The 23,641-nt window shown below is 44.1% G+C and overlaps 1 protein-coding gene across 2 annotated transcripts in view; it reads left to right on the top strand.

Annotated features, from left to right (window-relative positions):
* The first annotated feature begins 456 nt into the window (after positions 1-456).
* USF3 (upstream transcription factor family member 3) overlaps positions 457-23,641 on the top strand; it is a 50,303-nt gene continuing 27,118 nt past the window's right edge. The window contains exons 1-3 of one of the 2 annotated variants that reach the window (XM_066347746.1): positions 457-738; positions 13,761-13,828; positions 22,749-22,873. The gene's annotated coding sequence lies outside the window, so the exon portion shown is untranslated. The remainder of the gene's footprint in view (positions 739-13,760; positions 13,829-22,748; positions 22,874-23,641) is intronic. The other variant, XM_066347745.1, reaches the window with a different exon arrangement.

Genomic DNA, 23,641 nt, shown 5'->3' with positions numbered 1-23,641 from the left:
CTTACAAACTCCTGCAGAAAGGCGTGGAAAGCATAGTACAGAACAGGATACAAAGAAGTTTCTTAAAAATACCTCCTTTTATAGGTTCTCAAGGCTTCCCCTTTAAGGAACCAGGCCCACCTCTCTCCCATTCATCTAATGGCTTTCCTTCCTGCCTATCACTCTACCTTTAAGAATATTTCCTGTTCCTTCAACCCAACTTGCACACCTCCGCCCCCCGGCCCTCCTCATTGGGCTGCCTGAGGCCCGTTCACTCTTCGGTTTTTCCTTCACCTCCTCCCGCCCTCTAGCCTAGCGCAAAGGCGTCCTGGGTTCTGATTGGCTACCACGGCAGCCTCCCCGGGGCCGGTTGGTGGGCTGAGTGGCATGGGCGGGAGTGCGGCGCACCCAGGCTAGGCTGTTTGCGTGCGGAGCGGCGGCCGCGGAGGGGCGGGGAGGGGCGGGGGGAGGGGGGCTGGGAAAGTTGAGGCCGTGCTGCTGCTGGGTCTTCTGCCTTGAGGGCTCGGGCTCGCAGCGGCGGCGGTGACCGCAAGAAGAGGCAGCGGGGGCGGGGGGAGAGGAGGGCTTGGGCCCGCGCTCCCCCAGCCCCAGAGCAGCAGGCGGCGGCCGCGGAGGGAGAGATTCACCGGGGCGGCCGGACACCCCTGCTGTACCCGCCTGGGATCATGACCCAGGCCGGGGTCGCCGCCGCCGCCGCCGCTGCCGCCGCCGCCGCGGCCGAGACCGCGCAGCCCGCGGGTGAGTGAGTGCGGGAGGGGGCCGCTGACAGCCGGAGCTGGGGGCGGGGGCGGCTCCGGGGGGCGGCTCCGGGCTCTGCTCCACCCACCCCCTCCCTGTTCCCGGAGGCGAGTGCTGCGCAAAGTATGCCTGTCTCGTGGGGACCCCTGCTTGCGGAGCCTGGTGGGGTGCGAGCGCGGGCGGTGCGTGCACCCCTCTTCTCCCCGACCTCCGGGCGCCCTGCGCCCCCTGGTGCCAGGCCTTTGGGGGCTCGCGCTGCTCCCAGATGCGCGCGGAGCGAGAGAGGCTCCACGCTCCCCTGGGTGCATAAAGAGCTGGGCGCCCAGGTTCACACCGGATGGCCTTTGCCCGCCTCCTACACCTTTTCCTGTCCCTTCTCCCCTCTTCTTTCTTTGCTCTCTGAATTTCCTTGAGACCCGCTGGTCATACTCACAAGACTTGCTTTTTTAACTCTTACCCCTGTGTCGGAGAGTTAGGCTTGCGTTTTCTTTTTAGAAGCCATTCTTTTCCTTTCTGAAGAGGAGCGGTGGAAGCTAACCGGCAACTCTTGGAATCTTGTTCCTTATTTCCGAGGACATTTTTTGGACTCTTGTTCGTGTTTACCGTTTTGATTGTTGGGTTCGCCCATACTCACTTCCCGCTTCCCACGTTCCCCACTTACCCCTGTGATTACAGTGGGGGTATGGTCCTTTGAATTTATTAACTTAATCTGGAAATGAGTCTATATAACTTAAGTATGGAATCCCAGCTATAGGCTTCCAATTTACGTTCTTATACCATTTTTACCATTCAGTAGATATAGTGACCAAACACCATACAAAACAAGACAGTTGTGGCTAACGAGTTTGCATAAAGAAGACAGTTGCTTACTTATAAACAAAATACCAACTTCTTGAATAAACCCTTCAGTGAGTAACATGGAACCTGAAGCATATTCATACCTATGCTTTTTGTTAAAAAACAAACAAGCAAAACCCCAAAACAAAACAAAAAGCCGGACAAACAAACCTTTTTTTGAGGGATCAACAGGCTGTCACACTCTCCAATCACCTTGATGACTTTTTTCTCCCACAGAGGAGAGTTGTTTAATGTAGTTACTGTATGGGATACATTTATTTCCCTTATTTGTGCAGTACTCTGAAAGTATTTGTTGCAAAATACTTTGTAATTATTGCACTTCTGAAACAAGGAACAGTACAGTATAACCTCTCCAGGTTCCACAAGAATCAATACTTAATCTCACATTTTGCTTAAGTCAAAGCAGTGTGACTTTTGTATACATGGGTAATACATTCTCTCTATATTTAAAAGAGAAATTTTATAAAATCCATACATGGATGCAATCTAAAACATTCTTTAATATAAAAGCACTTCATTGCAGGGATCTGAGGGCAATTTAGGATTGAAAGTATTATTTTCTAAGTAATTGTGGGACATCATGGAAATAAAATTCAAAAATTGCAGAATATGCAGTCATGTAAGAGAAATTTATAAATTATTTTCTTATTTTCAGAGCTTAGCATTGTCAAGGGAAAAGAAACACAAAGTGAGAAGGTTTAACTCGTTAGAGGATACGTTTAACTGGATAATCAACTCAAATTTTTGCTTATAAACATGAACTGGAATCAAGCTTGACTCTTAACTTAATATATCTGTAATGCCTTACTTTCCTTTCCCCTAGCCCAGTGGTTCTCAACCAGACTACATTAGAATCACCGGGTGTGCTTTTACATTTTAATGCTTAGGCCATGCCCCCCCAAACAGTCTCTTGATAAGGGGTGAGTCTCACCCACAGGTATATTTTTAAAGCTCCCCAGTTGTTTCTGTCAGCAGTCGGGGTTGAGAACTATTAGAAGTCTAAAACAGCAGTTTTCAATCTTTTTACCCCATGGCAAACATAAACTAATAACTATAATACATATTTTGCCCAGCTGATGATAAATATAGGTATAATCTTTTATATATATATATATTTTTTTTTTTTTTCTGTATTTTTCTGAAGCTGGAAACGGGGAGAGACAGACAGACTCCCGCATGCGCCCAACCGGGATCCACCCGGCACGTCCACCAGGGGCGACGCTCTGCCCACCAGGGGGCGATGCTCTGTCCCTCCAGGGCATCGCTCTGCCGTGACCAGAGCCACTCTAGCTCCTGGGGCAGAGGCCAAGGAGCCATCCCCAGCGCCCGGGCCATCTTTGCTCCAATGGAGCCTTGGCTGCGGGAGGGGAAGAGAGAGACAGAGAGGAAGGAGGGGGTGGGGGTGGAGAAGCAAATGGGCGCTTCTCCTGTGTGCCCTGGCCAGGAATCGAACCCGGGTCCCCCGCACGCCAGGCTGATGCTCTACCGCTGAGCCAACCGGCCAGGGCCTTTTTTTTAATATATTTTATTTATTGATTTTTACATTGAGAGGAACTGGGGGGGGGGGGGGAATGCAAAGTTATTGCTTTACTCTTAGCTATTCATTGGTTCCTTGTGGTATGTGCCTTGACTGGGCAAGCCCAGGGTTTCGAACCGGCGACCTCTGTTTTCAAGGTTGACGCTTTATCCACTGTGCCACCACAGGTCAGGCTATAGGTATAATTTTGATTTATTCACACTGGATGGCTGTTTGTTGGCTGTTGTCTTTTTTTTTTTTTTTTTTTGTGACAATCTCAGGGAAAAGAGGTTAGTGTTCCTGACTAAATAGGTATTGCACGTTTTAAAAATTCTTGCAGCACACAGGTTGACTATTGCTGATCTAGAACAATATACACTTTGCTAGGATTGTGTTCCAGGGTCTTCTAAATTAGGCCTTCACTCTTGTGTCCAGCTTTACTCCCCCAGTGCTTCCCAAAAGGAATCTTTGGACCTTCTCGTGGTCCCACAGATAAGCACTTCAGATCCCTGTTAAAACATTGGTTTTTCTCAGCATACCAATGCCTTTCCCTCTGCTCCCTCTCCCTACTTTTATGAATATTTTCCTGAAAGTTCTCTCTAACTCTTAGTAATTGTCTTGCTCTCTTTGAATTTTGATGCCACCTATTGTTTAAAATTCTTTTGTACATGTGTTTCGTTATTCTCCAACTTTAAAAAATTTTTTTCTTGTAAACTTACTGATTTTAGAGAGAGGAAGGGGGAGACAGAGAGAGACAGAAACATCAGTCTTCTCCTGTATGTGCCCATACTGGGGATCGAACCAGCAATCTCTGAGCATGGGGATGATGCTCCAACCAATGGGCCACCTGGCCGCGGCATTATTCTCTAACTTAATTGGCAAGGAATATTTTACTTTTGGGCCCTTCTACAGTGGTTTGCTATGAGTTGATTGGTTCGCTTTGGAACCCTACTGACTGCTTGCAATCATAGATTCAGGTTTGATTTCATCCCAGATGTTTCTGTCTTTATAGCTTCTGCACACATTAATTCCCGTCGAATTAATGTATGGATGTCAGTTTCTTCCCTATAATTTCTTGATATTTTCAGTAGGTTGACTCTTTTTTTCTTCTATGGCCCCATAACAGCTTGTATTCGTTTCTGTGTTAACACTAATTACATTGCCTGAAGTATGTGTTTATCCACCTTCTCCACCAGACTGCTACCCCAGAGCATATATGTTGAGCAGCTCCAGGAGGTACACTTCACATCATATTCTGAAATAGTGTTGCAGTAAGGCAGAGCTAAACCCTACCAACATAGGAACTATGTTCTCTCTCTTTTCTTTCTTTCTTTTTTTTTCTTTGTTAAGTGAAAGTTGGGGAGGCTGAGAGATAGATTCCCTCATGTGCCTGGACCGGGATCCATCTGGCAAGCCCCCTATCAGGCGATGCTCTGCCCATCTGGAGCATTGCTCCATTGCTCAGCAACCAAGCTCTTCTTAGCATCTGAGACGGAGGCCATGGAGCCATCCTCAGTGTTTCGGGCCAACTCGCTCTAATTGTGCCATGGCTGCAGGAGGGGAAGAGAGAGAAATGTGAGAGGGGGAGGGGTAGAGAAGCAGATGGGTGCTTCTCTGTGCCCTGACTGGGAATTGAACCCAAGATATCCACACACCGGGCTGATGCTCTACCACTGAGGTAACCAGCCAGGGCCTGGAATTAATTAATTTTGTTATTAAATAGTCTTATGTCTTTTATTATGAGTTGGTTAAGGGTTAATGGATATTAAGTAATTATGGTTGTGGCAGTCTCCTTAAATATATAAATTTTCTTGCATTATGCACGGGTATATATACCTTGAGTTTTCTACTCTAAGCTCTAGAGGTTGACTCTTTTTATCCATAAAATATCTGTGCACATCCTGCTAAAAGAAAATTCACTAATTGTCCAGTTGGATAATTTTCTTTTATCTCATTAAATATTTCATATGGTTACAATTGCACTACTTCAGAAGACCAGATCTTTTAATTAGATTAATAGGGCATGATAGTTGCTCCTATTAATGTGATAATACTCTTGTTTTTAATTCAGTTCATCAAGTGTTTACTGAGTGCTTACTATGTAACTAATGTTCTTAGGAGCTAAAGAGAATACAGAACTAGTAAATGGTGTGGACTCAGCTCTTAAATTTTTGGACTTCTTGGGGAACTGGGAAACACCATATCAAATAAATATATGCTAATTTAAATATAAATACCCCCAAATCTATGATGCAGTGGTTAATACCATAGAAGTTAGGAAAGACCAGATATTTTTTCAGTAGACATTACTCCCATGCTGAGTACCGATTGTTGGATATACAGATATGAAAGTTGTGGTTTCTACCATTTAGAAGTTTATAGTCTTGTGGAAGAAAACAAATAAACATACACAGTATATTTCACGTTAAGACATGGTACAGAGTTATGTCAGGATATTTGGGACAACCTCTAGGGATCAGAAAAAGTTTCAAAGGGGATGGAGTTTCCAGTTGGAAAGTTGATAGAGCATACCAGACAAAGTAACAGATATAAAGGCATGGAAATAAGAAAGAGAATTTCTTTATTTCTCTCTCTTTCTCTCTCTCTGTATTTTTTTTAAGTGAGAGACAGAGACAGACAGGAAGAGAGATGAGAAGCATCAAGTCATAGTTGTGGACCCTTAGTTGTTCATTGATTGCTTTTCATGTGTGCCTTGACTGGGGGGCTCCAGCCCAGCCAGTGACCCCTTGCTCAAGCCTGTGACCTTGGGCTGAAGCCAGTGACCTTGGGCTTCAAGCCAGCAACCTTCGGGCTCAAGGCAGCACCTATGGGATCGTGTCTATGAAGGCCTGGGCAACCCTGCGCTCAAGCTGTCGACTTTGGGGTTTCAGACCTGGGTCACCACCTGGTCAGGCTAGAGAGAGGGAATTTCTTGATTAAGCAGGTGCAAGTAAATTGATAGTGGAAAGTGGTATGCTAAAGAGTATGAACTCACCTGACCAGGCGGTGGCGCAGTGGATAGAGCGTCGGACTGGGATGCAGAGGACCCAGGTTCGAGACCCCCGAGGTTGCCAGCTAGAGCACGGGCTCATCTGGTTTGAGCAGAAGCCCACCAGCTTGAGCCCAAGGTCGCTGGCTCCAGCAAGGGGTTACTCGGTCTGCTGAAGGCCTGCTGTCAAGGCACATGTATGAGAAGGCAATCAATGAACTACTAAGGTGTTGCAATGCGCAATGAAAAACTGATGATTGATGCTTCTCATCTCTCTGTTCCTGTCTGTCTGTCCCTGTGTGTCCCTCTCTCTGACTCACTCTCTGTCTCTGTAAAGAATAGAGAAAGATTATAAAAAAAAAAGTTAAAAAAAAAAAAAAAGAGTATGAACTCTGGAGCCAAACACGTGGTTTGCAAACTTTTTCCTGAGAGGTCTGAGTTTTTGCAGATTTTGCCTGTGTAGGGTAGCAGTAGTCTATTGATAACTTCCCTGCTAGTGTTATTACGAAGAGGTGCCCCAGGATGTTCTCAGTTGTCATCCATGCTCCTTGTAACTTCCTTTTTGTCTGTTGCCTGGTTGCATGCAGAGCTCCAGATAGCCTTACCTTCCCATTCATAAATCCTTTATTGGGTCCCCTAGCAAAAGCATTCTCCCCTTAGCTACTATAATTTTTTTTTTTTTTTTTTGCATTTTTCCAAAGCTGGAAACGGGGAGGCAGTCAGACAGACTCCCGCATGCGCCCAACCAGGATCCACCCAGTATGCCCACCAGGGGGCGATGCTCTGCCCCTCTGGGGCGTCGCTCTGTTGCATCCAGAGCCATTCTAGTGCCTGAGGCAGAGGCCATAGAGCCATCCTCAGCGCCTGGGCCAACTTTGCTCCAATGGAGCCTTGGCTGTGGGAGGGGAAGAGAGAGACAGAGAGGAAGGAGAGGGGGAGGGGTGGAGAAGCAGATGGGCACCTCTCCTGTGTGCCCTGACCAGGAATCAAACCCGGCCTGCACGCCAGGCCGATGCTCTACCACTGAGCCAACTGGCCAGGGCCAGCTACTATAATTTCTTAAACAGCAGAACCCACAGTGAAGGTGACAGAGTGAAGAAATTTGTTATGTAACCATGAGGGGTACCACTTCTTTCTCTACTTGCAGGACCAATTTGCCTTTGGCTAACTTAAGCAGAAAAGGGGGAATTTCTGGATAGATACTGGGTAAGCTCACAGAAGCAAAGGAGGACAGAATAATGAAGCCTTGGGAAGGCCAAGGCACAGCAGCTTCTAGGGGCACATGGGTTCATGAGGCTAACTCAGTCTCAGCCAGTTTTCCTTCTTGGACAGTCTTACTAGTTGGCTCTTTGCCCACCCCAGAGGTGAGCCTATGTTTTATGGTTCCAAAAGACCTCAGGAATGAGGCAGAAGGCTCTCCAAAGGAAAAGTGAGGCGTTGTTGCCAGAGGCCAAACATAGAATATTTCCTACAAAGTTCATCAGATTTGGCAATGTGGAGATCTTTTGGTCAGTTTGTAGTAAGCAGCTTTAGGAATAAAAGCCAGCTAAGAGCAAGATGAAGATTGAATCGGAAACGAGGAAGAAAGGACAGAGAAGGAGACTGAGGGTTGGGAGGGAGAAGGCATGGGAACACCTGGATGCTGTGGCAAGGTGAGGAGAAAACCACTTTCGCCTTTTTTTTTTTTTTTTTTTTTTTTTTACAGAGACAGAGAGAGTCAGAGAGAGGGATACATAGGGACAGACAGACAGGAACGGAGAGAGATGAGAAGCATCAATCATTAGTTTTTCGTTGCGACACTTGAGCTGTTCATTGATTGCTTTCTCATATGTGCCTTGACCGCGGGCCTTCAGCAGACTGAGTAACCCCTTGCTCGAGCCAGCGTCCTTGGGTCCAAGCTGGTGAACTTTTGCTCAAACCAGATGAGCCCTCACTCAAGCTGGCGACTTCGGGGTCTCGAACCTGGGTCCTCTGCATCCCAGTCCGACGGTCTATACACTGCGCCACCGCCTGGTCAGGCTACTTTTGCCTTTTTAATGGAAAAAAAAGATATATTTAATGAAAAAGCACTAATAGGGAAGGAGAGATTAATAATGTATTTTATAACAAGATTATTGAGACACAGGAGAGCTAGAGAGAGTCAGGAACAAAGGTAGAGAGGGGGTATAGTGTTAGCTAAAAATACTAAAGAGGGTTTTATAGAGGAAGACAGAGTTCCACTGGACTCTAAAGAGTTGGTAGGATTTAGATAAGCAGAAAAAAGTAGAAAAATTCAGTGAAAATATGCCTGATAGAGCGTCGGACTGGGACGCAGAGGACCAGGTTTAAAACCCGAAGGTCGGCCCTGGCCGGTTGGCTCAGAGGTAGAGCGTCGGCCTGGCATGCGGGGGACCCGGGTTCGATTCCTGGCCAGGGCACATAGGAGGAGCGCCCATTTGCTTCTCCACCCCCCCCTTCCTCTCTCTGTCTCTCTCTTCCCCTCCCGCAGCCAAGGCTCCATTGGAGCAAGGATGGCCCGGGCGCTGGGATGGCTCCGTGGCCTCTGCCCCAGGCGCTAGAGTGGCTCTGGTCACGGCAGAGCGACACCCCAGAGGGGCAGAGCATCGCCCCCTGGTGGGCAGAGCGTAGCCCCTGGTGGGCGTGCCGGGTGGATCCCGGTCGGGCGCATGTGGGAGTCTGTCTGACTGTCTCTCCCTGTTTCCAGCTTCAGAAAAATACAAAAAAAAAACAAAAAAACCTCTAAGGTCACCAGCTTGTGCGCAGGCTCATCCGGTGTGAGCAAGGCTCACCAGCTTGAGCATAAGGTCGCTGGCATGAGCAAGGGGTCACTCAGTCTGCCGTAGTCCCCCGGTCAAGGCACGTATGAGAAATCAATCACTGAACAATTAAGGTGTCTCCCTTTCTGTCTGTCCCTATCTGTCCCTCTCTCTGTCTCTGTCACACACAAACACACACACAAAGATTGCAAAAATAATTGGTAGGATTTGACGAGATGATTTGAAGATTATTTTGGGCTTTAGGGCCAGGTTAAAATTTTGATGTTATTGATAAAATGGAAAAAAAATCATAAGTCGGTCTCTAAAACTTGGGGAAGGCAGATGAACATGTTGCAAACAGTCTTGTTAACTGGCTTTGAAATGAACTGTTCTGAAGAGAGCTTTGCCCAACCAAAGATTTGGAGCAAGATCAGTGTTGAGAGGTAGCTTTATTATAAAAACATAATGACTTTTACACAGGAACAGTTTGAAACTTTGTAGGGAGAAAGCTAACAGAAGAAAGCGCTGAGCTTTGGAAGTCGAAGTGAGGGAAAGACCAAGATTCATGTTAGAGACAGATGATGCGTGATTGGAAAAGAGGAATACAACCTGGGAGACAGGATTTCCAGAAAAGGGAGAGTTCAGCAGCCTCAGATCTTGCAAAGAGAAGGGAGACAAAGAGAGGCCTTTGATTTGGTGAAAAATCGTCCCTGACCTCTGAGAAAGCAGTTTTGATTGGCAGCACAACCAGAAGGCATCCTGCCGTGGGTTTAGAAGGCACTGGCCAGTGTAAGAAAGGTGAGGCGTTTCGTAGGAAAAGTAGAAGAGAAATGGAATGATAGACAGAAAAGGCAGGAAATTGTTTACTATAAGGAAACCTTTTGTATTTTGGGAGCAAAAGAGAAATGGTTAAGGGAGAAATAAAGTGCTGAAGAGGAGAGAATCAAGCATCGAGTCCCTCTCCACAGGTGGAGTTAGCTTTAGGATGTGCTGGTGGGCTGAAAGGGTAGCTGTATATAGTCAGAGGTCTGATACAGTAACTGTAGGATCCAGTTAAGGAACTTGGACCAGATAACTTCGATCTTCTCAGTGATTAGTGGGGAAGTGGAAAAAGCTAACATTTGTGGAGTTTTTGCTATGGACCAGACACTGCTTGATCCACTAAATGTATTATCACGTAAACTCATAACTGGTCCAACTCAACTGGGTTGGTGATAACCCCCCCCCCCTTTTTTTTAAATTAAGTGAGAGGTGGGAAAGCAGAGACAGATTCCCACAGGCACTCCGACCGGGATCCACCAGGCAAGCCCCTTATGGGACAATGCTCTGTCCATCTAGGGCCGCTGCTCTGTTGCTCAGCAACAGAGCTATTTTAGCTTTTCCGGTGATGCCATGGAGCCATCCTCGGCACCTGGGGCTTACTTGCTCAAGCTGAGCCAAGGTTGCAGGAGGGGGTGAGAGAGAGAGAAAGGGGAAGGGTGGAGAAGCAGATGGTTGCTTTTCCTGTGTGCCCTGACTGGGAATCAAACTTGGGACTTCCACACGCTGGGCCGATGGTCTACCGCTGAGCCAACCAGCCAAGGCTAAAAAACTCCCATTTTTAAATGTAAGGATGCTAAGACTTCAAGGAATACTTATTTCAAAACCAAATAGCTAATAAATGTCAGCTTTGAGATTTGATCCTAGGTCTGATAGCAAAGGCTATTCCCATTCCACTATACCGCTCATTCATTACTGGAAGGAAAAGAATAGGTAGGAACTTGAGAGGATCTGTTAGTGATTGAAGTAGCTATGCCTCAGACCACGTTAGGAACTGAGAAATTCTTGCACCCTACAAAGTCATTTATTCCTTCATCAGAGCCTTATTGATTACCCACTATATTAGTCAGAGTTCTCCTGAGAAACAGAACCAATAGGATATAAATCACAAAATGGACCTGGAGCATCTTATAGGGCCAAAAAGTAAGAAAGTACTAAAAACAGGAGTGGGAGGGAGGAGCAGGGCCATGTCAGAAGGACTCAGGATCCAACCTGAGAGAGTGCCTAGTGCCAAAGCTAGAACAATTTGAATAAAAAAATAACGATAGCATTAAATTTTGACCCAAATAATATAATAAATATCCATGAGTCCATACTGATACAGTGGTACCTTGAGATACGAATTTAATTCGTTTTGTAACCGAGCTCGTAAATCAGTCAACTCGTATATCAAACTGCCAATACTGGACCCGTGAGCTTACACGCCAACTAGCAGCAGCTTCCCGAATCACGACTCATATCTCAGAATTTTGCTCTGATCTCTAAAAAAATATGGACCGAGTCGTAGCTCGTATTTTAAAATATTCGTATGTTGGTCTGTTTGTATCTCAAGGTACCACTGTACAAATAAGCAATTGAATAAATAAATGAGGGAGAAGAGACAAATCTTTCAGAATTCTAAAAAATATTTTTAAGAAAGGAATTCCAAAAAAAAATTTAGATACTCTCTTCTCCAAGAGATGGAGATGAATTCTCCTTGAGTGTGGGCTAGACTTAGTACTCATTTCCAAAGAATAGAGTATGAAAATGGAAAAATAATAGCATAGAAGTAATTACTTGAGTAGAGTTAACAGCAAATTTGAGGAAGAAAATTGGTGGGGAAGACTACATACTTTTTTTTTTTTTACAATTTAAATTCTTTTGTATGATCTGACTAGTTTAATATATATTTTATGTGTATAATGAGAAAAACCGAGGTAACAAATAAAAAATAAGAAAATAGGAAAATAATAACACATCTTTATTAGTTTTGAAAAGCTGGGAAGGGTATCATTGAAAGATTGAAAACATCGAGGAATTTATGAAAAATGCAAAGCATATGGGGTCAGATTGATGACAAAACCCTACAGTTTGGAGAAATCTGCAGCCCAATACAGGCTAAAGGGGAAACATAGAAAAGTGAGTTTTCCTAACACAATTCTGGAAAACCCCAAAGTTCAGAGACTTTGAAAAGTAAGAGGAGGTTGAGGTTGGTTGCCAGTCCATTTGCTCCACTATATCAGAGTACCGTAGACGGCGTGGCATATCAACAGCAGGAAGTTTTCACAGCCTAGCGATTGGAGGTCCAAATCGGGGTGCTAGCATGCTGGATTCTGGTCAGGGCTTTCTTCATGGTTTGCACACTGCTGACTTGTATCCTCAAATGGTGGAAGGGGCGAGCAAGTTCTCTTATCCCTCTTTTATAAGAGCACTAATCTCACTCAGACCATAGCAGTCGTCAGAAGGTAATTAGACTTTAGACAAGCAACGGTTCCAGGACTATTTAGAATAGCTGATTATAGTGTTCACTCACAGGGTAAGTTGCTAGTACATGTTTTTTTTGGGTTTTTTTCCTAAAGCTGGAGACGGGAAGAGACAGTCAGACAGACTCCCGCATGCGCCCGACCGGGATCCACCCGGCACGCCCACCAGGGGGGATGCTCTGCCCCTCCGGGGCGTCGCTCTGTTGCGACCAGAGCCACTCTAGCGCCTGGGGCAGAGGCCAAGGAGCCATCCCCAGCGCCCGGGACATCTTTGCTCCAATGGAGCCTCACTGCGGGAGGGGAAGAGAGAGACAGAGAGGAAGGAGAGGGGGAGGGGTGGTGAAGCAAATGGGCGCCTCTCCTGTGTGCCCTGGCCGGGAATCGAACCTGGGACTTCCGCACGCCAGGCCAACGCTCTACCACTGAGCCAACCGGCCAGGGCCACTAGTACATGTTTTTTATGTAAGCTGGGAATATATCTATCATGGACTTTAGGGCCAGAGAGAAAATCAGAGTTTTACCTTAGAGAACTTTCAGTTACCTCTATGAATATGGAGTTCTTCTGATGGAACACAGCTAGCCCTGGCCTGCTAGCTCAGTTGGTTAGAGTATCATCCCAATGTGCCAAGGTTATGGGTTTCATCCCCGGTCAGGGCCCATACAGGAGTCGGCCAATCAATGCGTGGATGAGTGGAACAGCAAACTGATGCTTCTCAGTTTCTCTCAAATCAATAAAATACATTAAAAAAAAAAAAGAAGAAGGCACACAGCTAGCTGCTCACCTCCATCCATGTGTGATGCTCTTTATAAGCCAGAACTCATAATTATCATGCACATTCATGGCAGAGACAAGAGTCATTTTCACATATATTAAAGCAGTGGTTCTTGGTGGTAGATGCACATTAAAATCACCTAAGGAGTTTTTTATTTTTATTTTTTTATTTAAAAGGTGATTTCTATAGTGTATCCAGAGTCAAGAATCATTGTGCTGGGGAAACCAGTTTTAGCCATCAATTTGGTTAACAAATAGCTAAATATTTAAGGAAAATCAATCGGTAAAAGAGGGACACCAAGCGAAAGAAACAGAGGAATCAGTCTTTGAGAAAACAAAATGAATGTAATATGTAAAAGGTCAATTTTTGTTTAAAAATATCCTCAAGGATTTGAGAGGTGATAATTTCCATAAAATAGCAATGGGGTGCTATGATAAAACAAGAACAAAAAAGTTTTTGATAATTAAAAACATTTTCTGAAAGAAAAATGTTAATAGCAGGCTGGATAGCAGCATGGTTGTAATAGATGACTAAATTAATGAACTGGAAGATGAGACCAAGGAGTTCTTCCGAAAGATGATACGAAAGGTCAGAGAGGGAAATTCTGAGCTGTGGAACATGGAATATGGACCTAGCAGGAGAACCGGTGCTCTAGAACTAAAATTCTACACAGTTTCAGGAAGTCTTCAGCAGAGGGTTGTGGGCAGTTGGAGTGTAAAAAATAGAGTATGTTAAATGTTTGTAGCGGTAGAAGATAACACAGATAGTATTCTTAGTAGGAAGAACCTATATTTAACATTTAATATTAGTATATTTTATGTGGTCAATAAGCAATTCCTTTTCTTTCAGCTTTGCTTTTCTTTGTGTGCCAATTTCATCTTCAGACTGTCTTTCCTCTTTTGCAAGATGTCTGCAAGGTCAGTGTTTGAAATTATATGCTTTCTCTTTTTAAAACTGGGAAGAGAAAGAGCATAGCTACCACACCATCAAAAGAGAAATCCTGAGTTTTACTATAATTGGACCAACCTAAGGCCAATCACGGTGGCCAAAACACAAATCATTTGCCAAGACTTGCCAAGGCCTGACAAGGAAGGGCAGGATTTGGGTGGGGGAGGGGCATGTACCTTAGTGAAATTGAGGAATTTCATGAAGTGGAGAGGAGAAAATATCTAGCAAATGTCCATTACACTGTGTGTCTTAAAATTAAGTATATGCATGAATTAGATAATAAAAAAAAAGATATTGAGGAAAATAAAGAGAAACAAACAAAAATCTGCCAAGAAAAAGTAAAAAACTTATTTAAGGAGGAAGGAGAGAGAGAACAATATGACAAAGTGTAACAATAGTTACAATAAGTGCTATTGTGATGAAATAAGTTGTCTTTTTTGTTTTTTAAAGAAGGCTCTTAAACTGTATAGAAACAAATCTCTAGATTTGTGTTATTACAAATACAAAACAAAATAATGCAGAAAGGTTACAGTAAAATACACATTTACACAGAACAGGTTAATGTTGAATGGGAGAAAATGCATAGTCATTTGTTAGATAAAGTATGATTCTAGACAACAAACATTTAATTAAAAAAATATTTAATAAAATTACACTTAAGGAACTGATAACATATACTCTTCTCAAATACTCGTATAACACTTAAAAATAAATCATGTAACCGGGCTACAAAGAAAATCTTAAATTCTAAAAAATATTTATTGCCAGCCATGTTACAAAGAAACAGTTTACATATACAAAATTAATGAAAGGAGAAACAAAAAAGAACTAACTACTTGGTAAGTCTTTTACTTCAGCTCTGGTTTCAGAGGATATAAAAGTTGAAATTACAAGGAAGAAAAAGTCAAGATAATAAGCAAGCAAAATGAAAAGGAAAAAACAAACAAAAATAAAAACAAGCAAATCATGCAAAAATAAAGATAAATGATTCATAAGTTGTGAAAGCCTCACTAGTCCTCAAGGAAATGAACAGTAAAAGATCTTTTTGTTGGTTTTTTTTTTGTGTGTTTTTTTTTGTATTTTTCTGAAGCTAGAAATGAGGAGGCAGTCAGACAGACTCCCGCATGCACCCAACCAGGATCCACCCGGTATGCCCACCAGGGGGTGATGCTCTGCCCATCTGGGGCGTTGCTCTGCCTCAGTCAGAGCCATTCTAGCGCCTGAGGCAGAGGCCACAGAGCCATCCTCAGCACCAGGGCAAACTTTGCTCCAATGGAGCCTTGGCTGCGGGAGGGGAAGAGAGAGACAGAGAGGAAGGAGAGGGGGAGAGGTGGTGAAGCAGATGGGCGCTTCTCCTGTGTGCCCTGGCCAGGAATCGAACCCAGGACTCCTGCACGCCAGGCCGATGCTCTACCACTGAGCCAACCGGCCAGGGCCAGTAAAAGATCTTTTGTTGCCTTTTGGACTGATAAAAAAATGTTTAAAAGATGTTGATTCCTGTCCCCCCCAGCATTGTTTTTAATAGGCAAATAATAACACTAAAAGGAAAAAGGAAGAAGGGAAAAAAGGAGTATTCATCAACAAGATATATGTAAATAAATGGTTCATTCTTTGCTATGTAATGCTATGCAGGTATTGAAAAGAATAAGTTCATATGTACTTAGCTGGAAAAATATATTTCTAAGTAAAAATAAAGCATATTTCAGTGACATATATACATAATATTTTATTAAAATTTATGTGCATTTATATATATATATATATAGAGAGAGAGAGAGAGAGAAGATATTTTTATAGGAAGATACAGACAATTAATGTGAAATTGATTCCCAGCTGGGAGAGAGGAAAATTGAATAAGTGGTAGTGGGAACATTAATTTTCTTTCTGAATAAAATAAATGTGGTTAGGGGTAATACTATATATACATATATATTTTTTTAGTATAGTATTTTAAAAATAATTAAAAATTCAACTGAGACTGTATATTATCTAGAAATTAATTACTTGAGCCTGCCCAGTGGTGGTGCAGTGGATAGAGCATCAACCTTGGGATGCTGAGGTCCCAGGCTAGAGATCCCCAGGTCGCTGGCTGTAGTGCAGGCTCATCCAGCTTGACCATGGGTGGGGTTGCCAGCTTGAGCATGCGATTGTCAACATGATCCAAGGGTCGCTGGCTTGAAGCCTAAGTTCACTGGCTTGAGCAAGGGGTCTTTGGCTCAACTTGAGTCCCCCAGTCAAGGCACGGATGAGAAGCAATCAATGGACAACTGAAGTACTGCACTATAAGTTGATGCTTATCGTCTCTCACCACTTTCTCTTTCTCTTCCCCTTCCTGACTCTTTGCCCCCCTCAGAAATAAATAAGTAAATAAATAACTTGAAAATATTACATATAAAAATTTATGGGCTGTGGACAAAGTACCTTGGGGAAATATTATAATCTTAAATGCATGTACTAGAAAAACTGAAAAATTAATGCATATTTTAGAAGAGAAAAGGCATGCATATGGCCAAAAATTAAAATTATATATGAAGATATACCCTGCCCCCCATTTTTCTTCCTTAAAGGCAACCCTTCCAGATATATCTGTGTTGTGCCTTTGTATATATATATATATATATATGACTTTTATAATATGTATATAGGTAAACCTTATGCGCTGTATTGCGTCTCCCCAAAACTCTTATGTTGAAGTCTTATATACATATATATATATTTTCTTCTCCCCATTCTAAAGGATAGGTATTATGTACAGGTTTGTAACTCTTTAAATTAAAACATATATAAGATATAAATCTATAGGTATATTACTATATATCTATATAGTTATACAGTGTGTCTGTAAAGGCATGGTGCACTTTTGACCAGTCACAGGAAAGCAACAAAAGACGATAGAAATGTGAAATCTGCACCAAATAAAAACTCTCCCAGTTTCATACCTATTCAGTGCAGTTCGATGTGGGCTCACGCATAGATTTTTTAGGGCTCCTTAGGTAGCTATCCCGTATAGCCTCCACAGACTCGTCACTCACTGATGGCCTACCAGAACGGGGTTTCTCCACCAAACTTCCGGTTTCCTTCAACTGCTTATCCCACCGAGTAATGTTATTCCTATGTGGTGGTGCTTCATTATAAACGCGCCGATATTCACATTGCACTTTGGTCACAGATTCGAATTTAGCGAGCCACAGAACACACTGAACTTTTCTTTGTACCGTCCACATCTTAACTGGCATGGCTGTGGGCTGCTCCGCTGTATACACGGTGTTATGTCATCATCTGCGTGTGCACACTTACTGCCACATCATCCTAGAGAAACTGGGAGGGTTTTCCTTTTATTTGGTGCAGATTTCACATTTCTATCGTCTTTTGCTTTCCTATGACCGGTCAAAAATGCACCATGACTTTACGGACACACTGTATTATTATAATATATATTGTTATTTTTATATATATATATAATATATATATATATATATAGTTTGTCAGGGTTGCCATAACAAAATACCACAGACACTGGCTTAAACAAAAATTTATTTTCTTACATCTCTGTATGCTGGAAGTGCCAAGATCAAGGTGTCAGCAGGTCTGGTTTCTGTGGCCTCTCTCCTTGGCTTCTAGATGGTTGCCTTCTCACTGTGCCCTCCAGTGGTCATCCCTTGTCTATGTGGTCTGTTCTCTAATCTCCTTTTCTTTCTTTTCCTTTTGTGAGAGAAAGAGAGAAGGACAGACAGACAGAGACAGGTAGACAGGAAGGGAGCAAGATAAGAAGCATCAACTCATAGTTGCAGCACCATAGTTGTTCATTGATAGCTTTCTCATATGTGCCTGGATGGGGGGGGGGGGGGGGCTCCAGCCCAGCCAATGACCCCATGCTCAAGTTGGTGATCCATGCTCAAGTTGGTGACCTTGGGGTTTTGAACCTGGGTCCCCAGTGCCTCAGGCTAACGTTCTATCCATGGTGCCACCATCTGATCAGGCTGAAATTTTTCTTTAAAAATTTATAGCACTGTCACTTGAAACCTGTATGGTGTGGCAAACAATGTCATCCTAGTAAATTATACATAAAAAAATAGAGTATCATCTTAGAGAAAAAAAGTTTATGGTACTGTCAATATAAGAATGTACAAACCTACAGAGAATTTTATGAGGTTATTTGAACCAAACTGAGGACATAGCAAGAAGCTAGGTCTCAAACGCTCTGGAGAATAACTTTTTCACTTTCTTTTATACATAGCATTAAGGAGAGAACATCAGAAGATTACACAAAGGTGGGAAGAAGGAAGGCAGGGATATCTCCGATTAGGTTACTGTATAGCAGGGTTCGGGAACCTATGGCTCACAAGCCAGGTGTGGCTCTTTTGATGGCTGCATCTGGTTCGCAGACAAATCTTTAATAAAAAAATAATAACGTTAAGAATATAAAACATTCTCATGTATTACAATCCATTCATTTCCTACCGCTCATGTTCATGGTTGCGGGTGGCTGGAGCCAATCACAGCTGTCCTCCGGGACAACATCAAATTTTTATTGGATAATGTGTAATGTGTAATGTACACGGGTTGTTGTATGGCTCTCATGGAATTACATTTTAAAATATGTGGCGTTCATGGCTCTCTCAGCCAAAAAGGTTCCCGACCCCTGCTGTATAGTATAGCTAACAAGATTATGTGCTTTCTTTAGGGTGGTTACTCTTCAGAGGGGCCTGGAAAAGAGGATTATTTCTGGCATTTCAAAGTTGTGTTAACCTAGATTCACAAAAACAATGGCCAGGGCTTGCTTAAGGCAAAGATAAACCTTTTATAACCCTGAGACATAACTACCCACATGACCTGCCCCTTTAGGAATATATAATTAGATCACCCTGTGAGGTTACTTTTCATTAGATTGATTATAGAGTCACTTTTTTGTCCACAGTACATGAAATATTTTTCTTTCTTTTTTTTTCTGAAGCTGGAAACAGGGAGAGACAGTCAGACAGACTCCCGCATGCGCCCGACTGGGATCCACCCGGCACGCCCACCATGGGGCGACGCTCTTCCCACCAGGGGGCGATGCTCTGCCCATCCTGGGCATCGCCATGTTGCGACCAGAGCCAGTCCAGCGCCTGAGGCAGAGGCCACAGAGCCATCCCCAGCGCCCGGGCCATCTTTGCTCCAATGGAGCCTTGGATGCAGAAGGGGAAGAGAGAGACAGAGAGGAAGGAGGGGGGGATGGAGAAGCAAGTGGGCGCTTCTCCTGTGTGCCCTGGCCGGGAATCAAACCCGGGTCCCCCGCACGCTAGGCCGACGCTCTACCGCTGAGCCAACCGGCCAGGGCCACAGTACATGAAATATTTTAAAGGATGTATTTGTATATAGTTATATAAATATTGTAAAAAAGTGTCATTTCCTTTTTAGAGGATAAATTAATAAACAGACAAGATTTGTGACAAGATTATAAAGTTCCTTTTCTCAATAAATGTTATTATTTAAAATAATTTTTAAATTTTTATTATTTATTTATTTTAGTGAGGGGAGAGAGAGAAGGAGAGAGAAGGGGGAGGAGCAGGAAACCCCAACTCTCATATGTGGCTTGACCAGGCAAGCCTAGGGTTTCGAACTGGTGATCTCAGCATTCCAAGTTGACACTTTATGCACTACACCACCACAGGTCAGGCCTAAATATTCTTTTTTAATGTCAGGAATGCAATTTTAATATCAAGAGGATTTGAACATGGAAGTAACTTTGCATTGCATTGGATATAATTGAATTGGTTAAAATGTGGTTTGAGCCCTGGCTGGGTATCTCATAGCATGTCATCCCAATAAGCCAGGGCTCCAGGTTCAATCCTCAGTCAGGGCACATGCAAGAAACAACCAGTGAATGCATAACAACAAATCATGCTTCTTTCTCCCTCCCTCCCTTCTCCTCCCCCTTTTCTCTCTCTAAAATCAAGCAATAAATAAAAATCTAAAATACGGTTTGAGTCTGACTGGTGGGGTGCAGTGGATAGAGAGAGAGTCAATCTGGGACAGTGGGGATTCCGGTTCAAAACCCCAAGGTTGCTAGCTTGGGTGCAGGGTCACCAGTTTGAGCGTGGGATCATCAACATGATCTCGTAGTCGCTGGCTTGAGCAAGGAATCGCTGGCTCAGCTGGAGTCCCCCCCCCATCCCCACCAATCAAGATACCTTTGAGAAGCAGTGAACAAGGTGCAGCTACAAGTTGATGCTTCTTATCTCTCTCCCTGTCTCTCTCTAAAAAAAAAAAAGTGATTTGAATGGATATTTATAGTGATGTGTTTAGTAAACTGGATGATTTTGATTTTAATTTGCAGTTGTATACCTTTTTTTTATATTTATTTAGTAAGAGGAGGGGAGATAGCGAGACAGACTCCCACATGCGCCCCAACTGGGATCCACCGGCAACTCCAATGTGGGGTATGCTTGACTCAACTGAGCTATTTGTAGCACCTGAGCCTGGCTCACTGGGACCAAAGGAGCTATCCTCAATACCCAGGGCCAATGCTCCTGAGCTACTGGCTGTGGGAGGGGAAGAGGGAGAGAAGGGGAAAGAGAGGGGGAGAGAAGCAGATAGTTGCTTCTCTTGTGTGCCCTGACCAGGAATCAAACCCGGAACATCCATGGCCAGGCCGACGCTCTATCCTGTGAGCCAACTGGCCAGGCCAGTTGTGTGCCTTTTTCATTTGAACTCCTGGCTTTCACCACAGTGTAAGGAATATGTTTACTTATATGATAGGCCTCTTGTTTCATCTACTTTAAGATTCTAGATGTTTAGAAAAAAATTAGGACTTTTACTTCCTGCTTCTTAATTGTAATATGAAGCTGCAGACTTTCAAAAGTGCTACAGGGGAACAACTGGAACTTGATACTACTGACCAAATATTGACTCATGAGTATGAGGCACGTTTGACCTCACTAGTTTATAGGTAAAATTATGTGGCCAGCTGTCATGCCACGTCCCAAACCATCTCCCTTCAGCGGGATTCGCTAACTGAAGATATTTGTCTGCTTCCAAATTTTCCTGATAAGAATCACCTGGAGCACTTATTAAGTTTCAGATTTCTCAGAGTTTGGAATAATTCCTTGCTTACAGACTGGTTTAGTGGGTCTGGGATGGGCTGACAATATATTTGTATTTTTACTTGTACCTTCTGATAATTCTTTTTTTTTTTTTTTTTTCTGAAGCTGGAAACGGGGAGAGACAGTCAGACAGACTCCCGCATGCGCCCGACCGGGATCCACCCGGCACGCCCACCAGGGGCAACGCTCTGTCCACCAGGGGGCGATGCTCTGCCCCTCCGGGGCATCGCTGTGCCGCGACCAGAGCCACTCTAGCGCCTGGGGCAGAGGCCAAGGAGCCATCCCCAGCGCCCGGGCCGTCTTTGCTCCAATGGAGCCTCGGCTGCAGGAGGGGAAGAGAGAGACAGAGAGGAAGGTGGGGGGGGGGGGGTGGAGAAGCAAATGGGTGCTTCTCCTATGTGCCCTGGCCGGGAATCGAACCCAGGTCCCCCGCACGCCAGGCCGACGCTCTACCGCTGAGCCAACCGGCCAGGGCCCCTTCTGATAATTCTTATCAGGAATGTTTAGGAAACATTGCCCTAAAGTGGAGCTAAGTTTCTCAAACATTTTTGTTCCAAAAAAAGGAGGAGGAGGAGAAATACGCGAAGAGGGAGGGGAAGGAGAAGCAAAGAAAAGGGAGTCACCCAGAGACCTTGTTGAAAATACAGATTCCTATAAAAAAAAAAAAAAAAAAAGAAAATACAGATTCCTGAGCTCCACCCAGTACTTCTCATTCATCTGGGAGGAAGCCCCCAAATCTTGTTTTAGAGCTGTGTAACCTGAGAGGAAGATTCATTTGTGAACCTTGAGAAGGGATTTGTCTGCTGAGATGAACTCCCCGTGGTCTACTGGGGGCTCACATTTTATGAACAGTAAGAGTCGAGCAGCCATTTGCTGACCAGGGCTCTTCATGTACTCTATACTGGGAAGACCCTCAGGCTGACCTGTCTGTGTTGTACTGTGCACTGTAGGGAAACCCTGGTTTCTTTCTGCCAATGCACTGAGACCTGCCCCTCCCCATCAGAGCTGCACAGTTTGGATACTTCATTTACATAAAATGGACCTAATTGGCAACCTGGGTGGGAACTTTCCACTGTAAAAAAAATGGCCTCTCCTTTGTCTCTGAAACACTACTGAGGTTGTTGCCTGAATCTGTCTTCTGGGATGCAGCTCTTTTTGCTCAAATAAATGCTTTTAATTCTTTATTACAGCCTGAGATTAATGTTGGTTTACGGAGCTCATGTAGTGCACAGGTCTGAGTGCTGTCTTCCTGGTGTCTCTGCGTTAGTGCAAGGTCCTCGGGTTCAGTTTTCAGTCAGTCTGATGGGAGTAGGAGATCGAAGGAAAGATAATTTTAAAGAGATTTACTTATTGATTTTAGAGAGAGAGAAAGTGGGGGGAGGAACAGGAACCATCAACTCCTAGTTATTGCTTCTTGTATTTGCCTTGACCAGGCAAGCCCAGGGTTTTGAACCTGCGACCTCAGCATTCCAGGTCGACACTTTATCCACTGCGCCACCACGGGTCAGGCTGAAGGAAAGATAATTTTAGAATTAAGGACAGATGTTAGTGTAGGAGGTAGGACAATGAGAACCTAAGGGATAGTGAGCGTGCCTAAGGGAAAGGAGAGAATTACCTGGGCACCACCCGTCCAGGAGCTGCAGTCTGCCATCTTGTGCGGTGGAGCGTGGGTGAGCCAAAGGAAGGGACTCTGGAAAACAACTACACTCCTTATGTTGCAAGTGAAAATCTGCCTGCATGCCATAGATCGCCAGTTCTTGTTCTACATGCTGCTATAAATATGTATTAACTTTCTCTTATGTAGTAAGAAGAAAACAGAACTTATAGACCATCTTCTGGCAGAAGATGATAGATTTGGATCAGAAACGGGAGGCGTTGGAAGCCAGGAATCAAAAGTGAAGAAATTCCACAAGCCCTTAGTTGCGAAAGGTGATGTATTTATTGACTCACATTTCCCACATTATCATTATATGGTCGTCTAATACGAACGTGTTGCTTTTAGGCGGGTAAGTTCCCTCGCAAGCGTTCAAGAGAAGGTGGAATACGCTCCTGGAAATGGGTCTTAACCGCACATTTCTCCTCAGGCTGCGCCGTCAGCACTTCCTGTGGTCACCTTCTCGGGTTCACTTCTACTTACTGTCCAGGACCCTTCAGCCTGCTTCCCAGGGCTAAAGCCCTCACCTGAAATACCTCATGAATATTCATAGCTAATACTTATTGCACCCTTCTTATTGCTCGGTGCCTGCCATGCTGTTCTCTCCCTGCATTCTTTCATTCCTTTCTTTTTTTTTTTTTTTTTAAACTTTTTTTTTTTTAAAGATTTTATTTTTTTTAGAGAAGGGGGGAGAGAGGGAGGGGAGGAGCAGGAAGCTTCAACTCCTATATGTGCCTTGACTGGGCAAGCCCAGGGTTTCGAACCGGCGACCTCAGCGTTCCAGGTCGACGCTTTATCCACTGTGCCACCACAGGTCAGGCCTTTCATTCCTTTCTTAAAACAACCCAATGATCTAGATACTCTGGTAATGATCCAGTGAGTAGATAAAACATGTGAGGTTCCAAAGGTTATATAACGTCCCCAGGACCTTGCAGCCAGAACCGGCAGGAGCAGATTTTACGGTTGTGCTGACCTCTGATGCCACACTTGCTGCCTTCTTTCTTTCTCTCTCGGAGAGAAAGTGGGGAACCACACTGGCACGC

Source organism: Saccopteryx leptura, chromosome 8 (genome assembly GCF_036850995.1).
Source record: "Saccopteryx leptura isolate mSacLep1 chromosome 8, mSacLep1_pri_phased_curated, whole genome shotgun sequence".
Taxonomy (NCBI): domain Eukaryota; kingdom Metazoa; phylum Chordata; class Mammalia; order Chiroptera; family Emballonuridae; genus Saccopteryx; species Saccopteryx leptura.
The sequence above is the reverse complement of the archived record's forward strand: the minus strand, read 5'-3'. Positions and strand labels throughout refer to the sequence as shown.